Below are 13020 nucleotides of genomic sequence, written 5' to 3'. Positions count from 1 at the left end.
AAGGGTTCCCTTTTCTCCACACCCTCTCCAGCATTTATTATTTGTAGACTTTTTGATGATGGCTACCCTGACCAGTGTGAGGTGATACCTCATTGTAGTTATGATGTGCATTTCTCTAATAATAAGCAGTGTTGAGCATCTTTTCATGTGCCTGTTATTACCTTTGATTTTTATATCCCAGTTTAATTTCTATTTTGAGTCCCACTGTGCTGAAGGTGGGAATATAATCTTAGTCAATTTGAGCTAACCTCATTAAATTCAAGCTTTTCTTGGTCAGTTCAGATTAGTCTCTATCAATTTCTTGTTTTCTCTCTCCCTCTTCTGTCTGTGTTCAGGGCAGGCTCACCTAGTTCCACAGCATTGGTAATCTGGACTCACTCTAGTCTGTCCCCTCTGGCATCCACCAGGATGGCCCTGCTTATCAGTTCCCAGGTTTACTTTGTATCAGCCTTGGCTGAACTGTGTGGGCTCCTTGGGTCCAGCAGCCTTCCCTCAGCTACCCGTGGAGCCTTCCTAGGTGGCGTAGACGCAGGGGAGAGTGGGAAACTTCAGATGGTCTCCTGAACCCATTGGGGGTTGAAAGTCTCTGGCCTCCTTGGTCCAGGTTGACCAGCTGCCATTTCATTCTACTGCTGCTGCATGAGGCTGGTGCTGGTGGTGATGGGACTGGGGGTGTGGCCACTGTTGGACATGCCTCCCTTCTGGACTTCACCCATGAAACAGGGACATAGGTCTCTTCTACTTACTTTTGGTTTCCCAACTTGATCTGGGAGTTCTGTCTTCCATCTCCCTTCCCCTCAAAACTTAGCCAGGGCCGGTGTGGCAAGAACAGATCCCTTCCTCCAGACAAGGATTAGCAACTAACTCTTGCTTTCTCTCAGATTGTACACCCTCCTCTCTCAGTCCAGATGAGCTTTATCTCCTTGGAGGGCAGGAAAACACGATCCCTCACCCTCCAACTTTGTGGTCTGTGATCTAAACTTGATGCTTGATGACTTCAGGGCCTTGGTGACTGATAACCCAAGCCTAGGTTTTGGAGAAACAGAAACCCTTTCTCTCAAATGATTTCCTCTGCTGTGAGTTTCAAAAGCCTATTTTTAAAACTGAAAAAGTGAGCATCCATGCTTTTCTTTTTCTTTGCATCTCTGCAACTCTACCCTGAGGGCATGGGTCTAGGAAACTTTTGCTACTCCCTAGATGGGGGAGATGGATAGGGAAGCAGGAGATGCTGAGGAAAGAAGCACAGATTAAAATTAGAAAAAACACTACCCAAAAGGCACAGAGTGACGTGGTCCACAACAAATTGTCCTGGCCTTCCTCCCACCTCTCCACCCTCCTGCCAAAAGCTGCAAAACCTTCATATCAGAAACCAGAGAATCACTATGGGCCTGTGATGGAGACTCGGAACAAGGCAGGAAGGGACCATGAGAAGGAGTCCTGGTTAGAGTGATGACAAGTCATGGCTTTTTAGCCTGAATTTTCTGCTTCACATTTGAGACTTTGAACAAGTCATCTCCCCTTTGTTGCCCTTCAGCTGTGCTGGAGTGAGATCTTGACCCTTACCCTGGTTTACCATGCACTGGCTAATGAGACTGAGCGCAACTTTCGCAGCCTCCTAAAGCCTTAGTCCTCTCACCTGCAAAATAGGCTACCAAATCCCCCATGGCTTGCCCTACAGGGATTTGTGGAGGATCAAATGAGCAAGTGGGCAAATAACTGAGTCCCTTCAAACATAATATATGATGGAAGATGAATGTGTGAAGCTTAAGGAGATGCCTTCTCCTTGTATCCTGTCCTTCAAGGGCTTCCTGAGATGTCAAGCTTGCTGGCAAGGAAGATGAGGTATTCTGATAACTGCTTATCTGCTTTCTCCTGGGACAGTGACTGCTTCTTCAGGGGATACTTGTAGGTGTTCGTCACCAAAAGTGAACAGCAGAGGGCAGCCTGTGCTCAATAATGATGCTATTCTGCAGGCTCCAGAAAGCTCTAAGAATGCAGTGGCCAGGGATTATGATAAAATGCACGTAGAGTCCACTAATATTGGAATCTTGGAGAACAGCTCAGGATTGCTATTTGGTTTTGCTCTATATATTTCTTTAAAATTATTGTTTTGAAAGGAACACACACATTTGGTTAAAAAAAAATTAGAATGGTACAAGAGTTTACAAAAAAGCTCCTTATAGTGGCCCTACACAGCCTGGACCCCCTTTCATCTCTCTGCCTTCAAATCCTACACCCTTAGAAGCCCACCCTTAGAAGCCCATCTTTGCCTTTGCTGTTTCCTCTTCCAGGAGAACTCTTCCCCTAGATTTCAGTGAGGCTCATTTGCTCACCTTTTTCAGATCTTTACTCACTTCACCTCCTTCTCATGGAGGTCTTGTCTGGCTTTCCCATATAATATGACATCCCCTCTCAACGCTCCCTATCTTCATTTAGATGGTGCCTGGAACATAGTGTTATACATTATTATTATTTTTCTCCAGAGCACTTGTCACTATTGTTCAATGTATTGTACATAGTAATTAAAAATTTTTTCTGCCTCTTACCCCTTACAAAAGCTTTATGAGGCAGGGACATTTTTCATCTTTTTTCCCCCATTGTTATATCATCAGTGCCTAGAACAATCCTAGCATGTAATAGTAGGGGCTTAATAGATATTTGTTGAGTGAAGCTACATGGTAGCTCTACTTCTGAAAGACACTGCCCCTCATGAGAATATGATGAAATGAATTGGCATCTTTTATGAGCTCGTCCTGGGATTGTGGGATTTGGTAGTTTGGCCTGGGCTTAGCTGGAAAGCTTTTCTGGTGTAGGCCAGGCATGGCTGATCTTGGCTGGGTTTGCTCATGCATCTGTCCACTCTGTCTACTCAGGTCCACTGAGGCACCTTAATTTCCTCCACGTGGCCTCTCATCCTATAGCAGGCTTGCTTGGGCTCATTTGCATAGCCCTCTCAGGCTTCCAAGTACAGCAGAGAGGGGCAATTCCCAATGTACAAGTGCTATTAAAACCTCTGCCTGTGTCACATTTGCTATCACTCCTTTGGCCTAAACAGTCACATGACTAATTCATATTCATGGGGGGAGGAACTGCAAGGTTACATTGAAAAGGGGAAATGCACACAGGGCTGAGAAGAATTTTGGGCCATTTTGTAATCCTCCACAATAAATATGATTCAGTTGCCCCATAAAATACAATAAAATCCCACCCATAGCATGTTAAGGTGCCTATTTCTCCACCTGTGTTCTGGACTGTGTATTACCAGAGTAAAGAAAATTTTCTTCACTAATCAGTTATGTGAAAAGTAGTGTCTTATTTGCTCAGAGAATTTAAGAGACATCTCTGGTAAGAGGCAGAGCCTGACCCCAAAATGCAACCTCTTACCTGGCTTGCAGTGTCTGCTCACTGTGGGCAGGGTGACAAGCCCTGTCCTTGACTCTGGGCATGGCCCTGTGACTTGCTTTGGCCAATGTGTATTAGTGGATGTGATGCAAGCAGAGGCTTAACATAGGCTCAGTGCTTGCTGTCCCTTATACCTTTCCGTTTACCACAAGAGCATGCCTAGGCTAGTGTGCTGGAGAATGAGAGACACTTGAAGCAAAGCAGAACCCAGGCTCCTGGCAGAGGCCAGTCCAGATAGCTGACAGCCAGCTGACACCTAAACATGTGAGCAATCGAAACAAGATCAGCAGAGCCACCTGGCTGACCCTCAACTGATCCCAGGTGTATGTAATAATTGTCTCCATCTCACTGGTCTCCCCAGATAACCTATGAGTTTAGAGCAGAGAACTACGGGGCCCATAACCCGAGGTTACAGAGGAGCCCACTTAGATCCCAGGCCCTGGGGAGCCCCTGTAACTGTGCCTGGACCTGTGGGTTTGGGCCCTCTGTTGGGGTGTCCTCTACAAAACAAGTTCTGCTTTTGCAGTCTCTTGTAGTTTCCCCAGCTCTGGAGAGCTCTGATGGCGCAGAGGCTGTTTGGCTGGGTTGGAAAAAATCTTCATAATTGTCAACAAGCTGGCCAGAGCTAGACCCTGACATCTGATGGAAAGGGTCATGAGTGGCAGCGAAGGAGGCCAGCTGCTGCTGCCCAGAGCCTGCCTGAAATGATGGATGTGAGGCCTGGCAGGCTGGGGAGGATGGAGATGTTTATGTTTCCAAAGGCAGGGCATTTTCTCCCAGGGCATGGGGCTAGTGGAAACAGGGTCAGAACAAATCACTTTACATTTTTTCTCTCTTTTATTTTTTTCTTCTGATGAGAAATAACTCTTACTCTCAGGGCATGATAGACTGAAGAAACTGTATCATAGCTACATGTTTCTTTGAAAATTTTTTTCCCTTGAATTTTAATCTTATGGGACACTGACCTTTCTGATAATCTGCAGAAACTATGAACCCATTCCCCAGGAATAATACTCAGAGATACAAAATTTTACTTATAATGTCAGAGGATTTACCATTTCTCTGAAACCACTCATGGAACTTAGATTAGGGGATTCTAGGAGAGAGAGAGGGAATTGGAAGGGAAAAAAGGAAGACAGAGGTAAAGATGGTGTCAGAAAGAAATGGGGAGACTTTGGAAATCGATTTGTTGAAGAGTTTTTGTTTTGTTTTTTTTTGGTTTGTTGAAGAGTTTTAACCAAAGATTGCTCTGGTCCCAAATTTATTTCCTCTTCACTCTGCACTAATCCTAGAACCTATACTTCTAAAAGTCATTCTTCCAGTCAATGATATTTTACTTTATGTATCATTCTGCTAATTTGCCATTTTCAGTCAAGTCTGTATATTTGAGATCCATTCATTATGACATACATTGATTTAGTTTATTCATTTTAACTGCTAGACAGTATTCTATAGAATGAATACCCGTCTTTTATTTATCCATTCCTTGATAAATAGACGTTTAAGTAGTTTACTTTTTCTCATGTTACCAATAGGAAATATCCTTGTACATGTCTCCTTGTACAGAAATGAGGGAAGTTTCTCTATGGACTATACCTGGAAGTAGAAATGTGGGGTTATGGGCTTTTCAGTTTTCTAGATACCATCGCCTTGTTTTCTGGATTCAGTGCACTAATTTACAGCTCCCACCAGCAATGTCTGAGGGTTGTACCCCCATATCCTTTCCAGTGCTTGTTATTTTCTGATTTCTACTTTTTAAAAATGAATCTGATGGGTATAAAATAATAATATGTATTTTAAAATTTGTATTTTATTTGCATCTTTTTACTTGTTTTTGGCATTTGTGTGCCTCTTCTGCAAATTACCTATTCATATTTTTTGCCCATTTTCCCCTTACTGTATTGAATATGAAGTCTTTCTGGGTCTTGTCATGGGTTTCTTTTAGTTTGGCCATAGCTCTAACTCCTCAAAATTTGGTAAAAAAAAAATAAGACTATCAGGGTAGAAGAGAAAGTCTGAACTTGGATTTAGGGTATGCAATTTGCGTCCTGGCTCTGATGCTAACTAGCTGTGTGAATTTGGGCAAGTTTTTAACCTCTCTAAGTCTCTGCCTCCTTTCTTGTAGAATGGGGATAACCATCTCTACTTCACAAAGCCAAGGTGAGGCTTAAATACCTGATATCTATGAGTGATCAGTAGTTGAGTTGAAGAACCCAGATGAAGTTGTCTCTATGCCCAGAAACCTTCAAATGTAGCTGTGAACCTGCCTATGACACAGCCTCCATGAAGGAATTCAAATATCACTGTGGGACATGGTCCTCCCATAGGACAGTCCTGCTGTCCTTCAGGTAGTCCTAGGAACTGACTCATGGCTCTGGAGGCCCATAGACTGCTCTTGGGACAGATCCCATCTTCTCTGCCATTTCCAGAGAAGTATCATGAGACCATTATTAACCTGCACATCAGAACAATGGTTCTGGAATGCTGAACCCATCTCTATACCTTCCCCTAGTGCCCACTCAGGAAACCAAATCATTTGAAATTAACAACAATAACAAATCAATAGCTAACTTTTTGAATGTTAACTGAATAAATACATGTAAAGCATTTAGAACTTTGCCTGGCAAATAGAAAGCACTCTGTGTTAGCTTCACTAATAATAATAATGATAATAATTATTATTACTATGATGATGATGATGTACTAAGCATTGAGCTAAGGATAATGGGCATTAATTTATTTAATCTTCATAATTGTAGGATTTTTGCTTACTTCTCACAAATGTAAGAAGTGCTAGGGGTGGACCTCCCTCCCCAGCATTTCTCCAAGGGTCAGGTTTGTTGCAAATATACTTCCTCTGTGGCACAGGTAGGACTGTTTTACCAGGAGGAGAATAATTTTTCCCCTTAGATGATGCTAATACCTCATCTAGTATTTGTTCATCAGTTAAAAATTTATAAAGTGCTTTTGCATGTATTTCTCATTGAATTCTCATAACATCCCTGTATAGCAGTATATTATCTCCTTTTTGAAACAGACCCCACTTAGCTTCCATGAGCCACATATCCTGGGTGATTTCCTACGTCACTGGCCACTTCTCAGTCTTCTTTTGCTGATTCCCTCTCCTTCCCCCAATCTCTAAACATAAGTGTTCCTTAGAAGGTCTGATGCCTGGGTTCCACCTCCACAGCTTCTGATTTAATTGATGTAGTGGTAGGATGTGGGCAGCAACACATTTAAGAAGTCCTTTAGGTAATTTATTGAGCAGCCACAGTCAAGAACCACCCATCTATATGCTGAAGATGTCCCCTTTCAACCTCTATCCCAGACCTCTCTTTTGTCTCCAGAGAGTCTACTTGGCATGTTCACTTGGTTGTCCCTTAGGAATTTCAGTCTTATTATGTCCAGCACTGAAACCTTGATTTCTCAACTCCACTTCTCTGCTTACTCATTTCTCCCATGATCATCATCATCTTAGCAAATAGCATCATTGTTCTTCCAGATGTTCAAGCCAAAGACCTGGGAGTTGTCTTTGATACCCTCCCTTTTCCTTGTCCTCTTTTTTTCAATCCAGTAGTAGATGCTGCTGACTCTACCCCCCAAAATTCCTCCATATCTCCCTGTTTTCTTGCCACTGCCTTAGCTGAAGTCACCACCATTATCTCTTTCCTGGATTATTTACTGCAATGATCTCCCACCCACTTCTCTTGCTTTCATCCTTACTCCTCTCCAAAGCATTTTCAACAGAGTGGCCAGAGTGATCATTCAATCTGAAATGAAATCAAATCATTTCATTTCCCCTCAATTGTTTTCCAAAGATAAAACGCCTCATTATGCCTTTTCAAGGTGCTGTGGGATTTGGCTCCTGCTTCTCTCTCCAAACTCCCTTCCATCCTTTCTCCCATCTTGCTCATTTTGCTCCAGATGCACTGGACTTTTTCTAGTTCTTGGAACAATTTCAAACTCATTCCCCTACATCAGAGCTCTTGCTACTTCTTTACTTTGATCATTCTTGCTTCAGTCTTTATAGAGTCCTTACTCTTCATGTCTCAGCACGTCAAATATCACCTTGCCATAGAGGCATTCTCTGACTACTCTTCTCCCATATTCTCTTTTTTAAAAATTAATTAATTAATTAATTTTTGGCTGTGTTGCGTCTTCGTTGCTGCGTGTGGGCTTTCTCTAGTTGCGGTAAGCGGGGGCTACTCTTCGTTGCAGTGTGTGGGCTTCTCATTGCAGTGGCTTCACTTTTGCAGAGCACAGGCTCTAGGTGCACGGGCTTCAGTAGTTGTGGCATGTGGGCTCAGTAGTTGTGGCTTGTGGGCTCTAGAGCGCAGGCTCAGTAGTTGTGGTGCACGGGCTTAGTTGCTCCATGGCATGTGGGATCTTCCCAGACCAGGGCTCAAACCCTTGTCCCCTGCATTGGCAGGCAGATTCTTAACCACTGTGCCACCAGGAAAGCCTCCCCATATTCTTTATTATAGAACCATTGTTCCTTTATTTTATTTATTATTTTGTTCCTTGATGCCTTTTTGTTTTCTTCTTCAACTGATTAGATTATAAACTCCATGAGGGCAGGGGCCAAACTTAGCAAAACAGACAACACAAAAGATGAAACAAGAATTATGTTATATTTGGAGAGAACTGACATCTTTACTATGTTGAGTCTTCTAATTCATGAACATGGTACATCTCTCTGTTCATTTAGATCTTTGATCTCATAATTTTTGGCATATAATTCTTGTATGTATTTTGTTAGACTTATACCTATTTCATTTTTTTGAGCAATTGTAAATAGTATTGTATTTCTAATTTTGGTTTCCACATGTTTATTGCTAGTATATAGAAATACAATTGATTTTTGTATGTTTATCTTATATCCTGTCACCTTGCTGAGCTCAGTTATTCTAGTTATGTTTTGTAGATTCCTTGGAATTTTCTATGTAGAATATCATGTCATCTACAAATATGGACCACTTTATTTCTTCCTTTTTTGATCAGTTTGCTTTTTCTTTTCTTTCCTTTTCTTTTCTTTTCTTCTTTTCTTACCTTATTGCACTGGCTAGAACTTTCAGCACTATGTTAAACAGCAGTGACAAGAATGGATGTTCTTGCCTTGCTCACAACTGTCTCACCTTTTTAAACACAGATTTGCATGATGCCATGGAGAGACAGAGCGTGAGTGTTAAAGTTAATTTAACCCATAGTCAAACAAATCCCACACACTATCTATGTGATCTCAGAAAATGGCTTTGTCTTTCCCCAAGTTTCCTCATCTCCAAAGTTGAGATAATATCTATGCTTTGGCTTTGTTAGACAGCAGGCAAAGTGCAGAGGCTATGAGCTGAGTTTCCTGGGCTCAGATTCCAGCATCACCACTCTCAACTGTGTGACCTCAGGCAAGGTTTTCATCCTCTGTGCCTCAATTTCCTCTTCTGTTAAATGGGCAAAATAAGATTAACCACTTCATCAAGTTGTTGCAGAGATTGAATGAGTTGAAAATGTAAAGTGCTTAGTATCTGGCAGTAAGCACTAGAGAAGTGTTTGTTTTTGTGAGGTTTAAGTGAAATAATGTGTGTGTAATACTTAGCACAGTGCAGGTGCTCAGTAAAACTTTTCCTGACACTAAGTCCTATGCTAACTAAAAATAGTTGGATAGCAGGCTTCCCTGGTGGCGCAGTGGTTGAGAGTCCGCCTGCTGATGCAGGGGACATGAGTTCGTGCCCCAGTCCGGGAAGATCCCACATGCCGCGGAACAGCTGGGCCCGTGAGCCATGGCCACTGAGCCTCTGCGTCCGGAGCCTGTGCTCTGCAAAGGGAGAGGCCACAACAGTGAGAGGCCCACGTAACAACAAAAAAAAAAAAAAAAAAAAAAGTTGGATAGCACAAAGAGCTTGTGATGAGAAGCAACAATCTCTCTTCTACCCTCCTTTCCTGTTCTCTGGAGACAACCATTTTAAACTCTCTGAGCTGTCTTCCAAATGATAAGCTCCTTTACCTATTTCTTGATGTATCAACTTCAGGTATTATCTATTCACATCCTGAAATAATGGTTGAGGATTTAGTTCTCTTATACTCCCTATCTCCCTTCCTTCTAATATAGTGACATCACTGTTTATATAGTTGAACCTTGAACAAGGAGGGGGTTAGGGGTGCCGACACATGCACAGTCAAGAATCCTTGCACAGTTGGCCTTGTGTATCCCTGGTTCTGCATCCGTGAATTCAATCAACCGTGGGTCGTGTAGTACTGTAGTACATATTTATTGAAAAAATCAGTGTATAAGTGGACCCAGGCAGTTCAGACTGTGTTGTTCAAGGGTAAACTGTCATCATATCAATATTGGTGAACAGTAACAGATATCGTTCACCAAAGAGCCAAAAGGTATACAATGATTATATTTCTTTTCTTGAAAAGTTTCCTAGTGCCCTTCCTTTTTTGTTGTTTTTATTTGTACTACTTGCCTTTCTCATATACATAGTTTTTTTTTTTAAGTGCTTCAATCCTATCGATTACTCTATCAAATTTACTTATTTTTCCTGGAGACTCCCAAGTCATATTGTTTTCTGTTACACAGCTGTCATGACAGTAACAAAAAAATTTGTCTTTTTCGCTTTCCCTTCCAGCCTAATACCATACCCATTCCCCCACTGGCAATCACTGCTTGCCTGTGTTTCTCTTTCTTCCTTTTCTTTTCTGTCCGTGCTTTTGGTCAGCTTACCTCTTTTTCCCAGCCATGTTCTTTCTCGGTCCATTCCTTTGGCCTCTCAATAGTCCACTCATAGTATTATTATTATTACTCTGTCAGTCAACTTTTGGCTCATTATAAATTAGCATTTTGAAGTGTTCTCACTTACATAGGGCACCCTAAATAAAACTTGATCCACAGCTAAAAGAGCAGTTGTTGTAATGCTTATGTGATTGAGGCAAAGCCCTTGCAGGCAATAGCAAGCTAAGGGCAGCTGATTATAATGGAAGGCTTAAGTAAGGCATAAATGCTTCAGGCATGACGATAACACAGACTGAAAGAATTGATGATCTGTTTCAGCAGGAAAATATCCATCAAAAGAGGAAACTTTCCTAAAGGAGTGCCCAGCCAAAGTGTGGGCCTTAGGAAAGCTGGATCCATATTTTAGGAGACAGCAATGTGCTTTATTGACAGATCATAAGTCAAGAAACAAGTTTAATAAAGAATTCATGGAAAAACACTATTTTAACACCAGGCTATAAAGTTGGCCCCAGTAGAGTAGGACTTAGGAAGGTTTGTGGACATATTATTGGTTGATATCAGATGTTCAGCTTAAAAGGCTACATCTTAAGATTTATGGAGCAGTGTCCAAGCATCATGACCTTGGACCTACTCCAGAGTCCCATGTATTAGCTAAATGAATCCATTCAGACAACAATGTACTAACTTGGCTTTCGTTGTGCATTCTCTCCTCGTTAATTCCTGTTGTCTTTGAGCTTGAATTTCCTCTGGGGACTGACTCTCACACTCTCCCCACCTGGCTGTAGCACTACTGTTAAAACAACTGGATTGTGGACCCTGGAGCCCATGTTGTTTCACACCATGTCTTTGGGCCCCCTATTTGCCTTTTCTTGGTATCCTGATCATTAGTTAGGACTTTACCTCTCTCATCTTAGACCCATCCTGTGACCTGTGCAGACTGCTTTACTAAACCAGTTACTGACACTGGTCCATTGGCTGGTGCCTGAGCTGCGTCCACCCCAGTCCTTCTTTGCTCCAACCCATCCCCTCTTCCCCTGCCACTTAAAACACGGGATCTGGCAGGTCCTATGATTCAATCTCCCTACAAGTAGTATAATAATTTCTCTTGTTTTTAGAAGTATGGCCTAAGGGTGGGCCACACCCATTATGAAACTCTAAAGTGAGGGGAAGTGGGGGGACACCCTATGTAGAAGCACACCTACAAGCTTCAGAAGTGTGCTTTGTTTCCATACTTACCTCAATCTCAAGAATTGCTGAACTTAATTTCCTTTTATTCTTCTCAATCATTCTGCCAAATAACAGCAGAAATCAAAGTGACACTGGACGCTGGGGAAGGCTGGGTATTAAAATCAACTTGTTGGGTGTTGTAGCAGAAGAAGGGTGGCGGAACAGAGGTTTGAGCTAAATGCATCCATCGGAGGGAGTTATATCCTCAGTCAATATCCATCCTCTCCACACTTCATGTGAAATCTTTTTTTGACTCCTTGAGCTCACTAAGGCCATCAGCACCTTTGGATCAGCCCTCAAAGAGGCCTTCTGGGGAAGAGAAGCCCCTAAGGAAGGTTTTCTCCAGCCTGGTTCCCCTGAGACATCTGGTATTCTTGCTGCCTGGCATTTAATCCTCCTTCTGGTAATAGAATCCATAGTTTCCTTGGGGAATCACTTATTTCTCCTACTTCAGCCTGACTGCATTTTAGGTTGCATGTGACCCAGTTGTGGCTAATAGGGGCTCTATTCCCTCTGGGTGTAGTGTTAGTTTACGGATGACACATGACCCAAGCTCGTCCAATCAGTTGTGTTCACTCTTTTTGTTGGACCGATTGGAAAAGAGGCATCCTCTTTCTGTTAAGGTGTTGGGAAAATAAAAACAAACCTGAAACTGATGGCAGCCATCTTGCTTCTGTGAAGGGTCAACTTGATTGTTAAGCAGCCAACATATAAGAAACCTGAGTCAAGAGATGGTAGAGGGCTTCCCTGGTGGCGCAGTGGTTGAGAGTCCGCCTGCCGATGCAGGGGACACGGGTTCGTGCCCTGGTCCAGGAAGATCCCACATGCCATGGAGCGGCTGGGCCCGTGAGCCATGGCCGCTGAGCCTGTGCGCCCGGAGCCTGTGCTCCGCAATGGGAGAGGCCACAACAGTGAGAGGCCCGTGTACCGCAAAAAAAAAAAAAAAGATGGTAGAAAACCAAACTGACCAGAAAGCATCATTTGGGTCCCTGGATCCAGTAGCGCCTGAAGCTGTGGTAGTTACCCCTTGACTTTACAGATGTGTGAGCCAGTGGCACTCCCTCCTTTTCCTTCCTCCCTCCGTCCTTCCCTCTCTCTCTCTCTCTTTCTTTTACTCTTGAGTTTCTTTTAATTGCAACCCAAAGAATCCTAGCTAGTATAGCTACTTATTTTATCCAAATCCTGCACTCTGAAGTCCACGGACTCTGTGTGTAACATATTTACCAAGTTTTATAATGTATTCTCAGATATTTGTGTCCCCAAAGTTCAGTTATCATGTCTGGGGATCTTACCTCTCTTTTCTCTATACTCTTCCCTTTAAGGATTTCTTCCATCTCAGAGCTTCAGCTACGATACTGTGTAGATGATCTACGCTCCTCAGCATCAACAACCCACTTGGGAGTCAGAAACATACTTTACTCACATTTTATGAAACAGTTGTCCTTTAGATGGAAAAATTCACAAGGTACAACTGGAATTCTGCAAAATGTGGGCTTCTTTGGAGATTTCTCATCTTATAATATCAGCAGTTCTCAGCTTGTGAATGGGCTACACATTTTACCAGGGAAACAGCATTATGCAGGAAGTGGTTAGGTCCCTAGGCTAGCCCACAAGACCAAATTCACCCCTAATGTAGGTGAACAATAGTGCTATACCTAATT

The sequence above is a fragment of the Mesoplodon mirus genome, assembly GCF_964341445.2.
Source record: "Mesoplodon mirus genome assembly, chromosome: 15".
NCBI classification, from domain to species: Eukaryota; Metazoa; Chordata; class Mammalia; order Artiodactyla; family Ziphiidae; genus Mesoplodon; species Mesoplodon mirus.
The sequence above is the reverse complement of the archived record's forward strand: the minus strand, read 5'-3'. Positions refer to the sequence as shown.